This window comes from Myotis lucifugus, unplaced genomic scaffold (genome assembly GCF_000147115.1).
Source record: "Myotis lucifugus unplaced genomic scaffold, Myoluc2.0 scaffold_3471, whole genome shotgun sequence".
NCBI classification, from domain to species: Eukaryota; Metazoa; Chordata; class Mammalia; order Chiroptera; family Vespertilionidae; genus Myotis; species Myotis lucifugus.
Window position 1 is genome coordinate 1 of NW_005874519.1, and position 3,203 is coordinate 3,203.

Here is a 3,203-nt window from a genome sequence, read left to right on the forward strand (position 1 = left end):
TTAGAAAGAGGTCTTGTTTCCTTTGAGGATATTTTAATATTTAAAAGGCTAAATCGCCCGTTTTTCAAAACTTGGGATGAAAACAATCCTAGATAATAAAAGAGGTAATACGCAAATTTGGCTGTACCCCCCTCCACACAAGATGCCTTGCCCCAAGATGTCCTGCAGGGAGATGGCACTCGGGGATGTCCCAGGCTTGCAGGGGGGAGGGCACTGGGGGCAATTGGGTCACCAGGGGAGCAGTTTAGGCATCAATCAGGCTGGCAGGGGAGTGGTTAGGGCACGGGTCCTCAAACTTTTTAAACAGGGGGCCAGTTCACTGTCCCTCAGACCGTTGGAGGGCCGGACTATAGTTTTAAAAAAAAAACTATGAACAAATTCCTATGCACACTGCACATCTGATTTTGAAGTAAAAAAACAAAACGGGAACAAATACAATATTTGTATTTGCATGTTGCCCGTGGGCCGTAGTTTGAGGACCCCTGGGTTAGGGGGTGATCAGGCTGGCAGGCAGGAGCGGTTAGGAGCCAGCAGTCCTGGATTGTGAGAGGGATGAAGGGATGTCCGACTGCCGGTTTAGGCAGTCGGACATCCCTGAGGGGTCCCAGATTGGAGAGGGTGCAGGCTGGGCTGTGGGACACCCCCCCCTCCAGTTCACGAATTTCATGCATCGGGCCTCTAGTAGCCATATAATAGGTCAACACAGCAGCAAGATTTGGTATATTCCCTTCATATGATAAGGGGCTGAGGTCCAAATCTTCATATGTACCAGGAATAAATTTCTTAGTCACCCAGACATAACTAATCTCCATGAAGCTTTACAGCAGTGTATGAACTCTACCTTTTTGTTTCTAGGGACCATTCTGGAACAAGTTAACCCTTATGTTTTAATAATTAATGTACCTGTTGGCCATTTGTATATCTTCTTTGACCATTTTTTTTTAGAAACTGTTTATTTTCCCTCAACTTTATTTCTATTCTGTTAAGAGTTTGTGGAAGAACAGTTTAAGACCACTCAGTGGTTGTCCCTACCCATTCAGTGGCCTGAGCAGTGGGGGCTTCTCACCAGTCTTCAGTGGTGGCTGATAACTCCAGTCTTCAGTAGGGAACTGCTTTATAGGTACAGACAGCACCCGTGTGCCTTCAGCCCAGTCCACAACCTCGAGTTTATTAACAGTAAACTCAGGAATTGGAGCAGTCCATTCACCCTGAAATCCCTCCATGGTCAAAAGCTTTTCAGCATCAGCCTGCTCTTCCTTTGCAGTCTCTTCAGGATCTCTGTAGAAGTAGAGACCAGGCATGACCTTGCATGGGTGTTCACAGGAGATGGTGCCATGCATGTGCAATACGTCCTGGGCCAGCATCCACCACATCAGACCCACTATATGAACCTACTTGTTGTTGCAAGGTATGGCAATGTCCACGTAGCACAGAGGAGAATCTGTGTTACCCAGAGCAATGGTGGGCAGGTTAACGTAAGGTGCCTCTTAGAGGCTGGTGTTCAGCCTTGGGATCAGTAACAACCAGGAAAGGTTGCCATTGATCTGGTTTATGAATAAAGAGGGAAACAATAGAAGTGGTGTCAGGGGAAGCTACAATCTTCAGCCCATTGCCCAGTATTCCTAGAGGATATGACACTGACATCAGCCAGTGGTAATGACGACATGAGCTGCCTGCAGAAGCTCCTCCCAGGTTCTTTTCGGATTTATGATGTGCATGCCATCACTCTCCCTTTGTTTCATTTAGAAATCAAGGTTGGTGCCACCTGAGCTAAGTCCCTGCTGCAAGGGATTTAAGGGCATCCTCCTCCTTCATTTGAAGGACATCTAGGGCTCTGGACATTGTAAAAGTTTCCCTTTCTGAAAGGAACCCAGAACAATGTCATATGAATTCCCATCTGGGTAGCATGGGAAGGTAGAATTTATTTTTTTCCTCTAAAATAAATAAAATACATGTATCTTAGCTCTCCACTAAAATGCCTGGGAAACTGTAACAACCCAGTAGAAAAAGCAAACCTACCACCCAGATATATTTTCCAAATATAATTTTCCACTAAAAGAAACTACCAGGGTTCCTTGGAGATATGTGTGATTCCAAGGTATGACTAGAAATATCCAAGATTATTTTGGTTATGTTGGCATTTCAGAAATCCTGTACCTAAACTCTGTCACACACTATGAAAGCACACAGAAGGCACTTGGACTCCCATTAGCCAAAGATAGGAAAACTTGTAAAAGAAGAATAAGTACTAAAATGTATCAAATCTATTAAAATGGATAACACTAATTACCATAATTATGCTTAATCCTTCAGTGTTCATCTCTCGAGATTTTACTTAGGTAACCATTTCATTATTTAAGAATTTCATACAGATGGTAAAATAACCAATAGGAATTACACAGCACTACTTGTGAAATACTAGAGGCCTAGTGCACGAAAATTAGTGCACTCAGGGGGTCCCTCAGCCCGGCCTGTACCCTCTTGCAGACCAGGAGCCCTTAGGTGATGTCCAACTGACAGCTTAGGCCCACTCTTGCCTAAACTGTAGTCTGGCCTCCCTCTGTGGGAGGAGACCTGCAGGCTGATCAGGGCACAGTGCAGGCCAGTGAGCGGCCAGGCCCACCCCTGATCACCCCTCTGCCACTGCCAGTCGCTGCTGCCCCTGATCACAGTCCCACCCTCTGCCCACTGGCACCTGCCTTGGCTGGCCTGGCACCGCCCACTCACCGACCCCGTCCCCTCCTCCCCCCGCCAAACGATCATTCTACCGTTTGGTCAATTTGCATATTAGGCTTTTATTATATAGAACTAGAGGCCCGGTGCACAAAAATTTGTGCACTCGGGGGAGGGGGGGGTCCCCCAGCCCGGCCTGTGCCCTCTCGCAGTCTGGGACCCCTCGGGAGATAACGACCTGCTGGCTTAGGCCTGCTCCCGGGTGGCAGAGGGCAGGCCCAATCCCTAGGTGCAGCCCCTGGTCAGGCTCAGAGCAGGGCTGATTGGGGACTTGGGGTGCCGCCCCCTGTCATGCACAGAGCAGGGTCGATCAGGGGGTTGGGGAGCTCCCCCCTGTCACGCACAGAGCAGGGCCGATTGGGGGGTTGGGGCACTCCCCCTGTCACTCACAGAGTAGGGCCGATAGGGGAACTGGGACACCGCCCCCTGTCACACACAGAGCAGGGCGGATCAGGGGGTTGGGGCGCTGC

At 48.7% G+C, this 3,203-nt stretch overlaps 1 pseudogene; it reads right to left on the bottom strand.

Moving 5' to 3' along the window:
- Positions 1–1,005: 1,005 nt before the first annotated feature.
- Positions 1,006–1,842, bottom strand: LOC102426809 (annotated as a pseudogene).
- Positions 1,843–3,203: the final 1,361 nt, after the last annotated feature.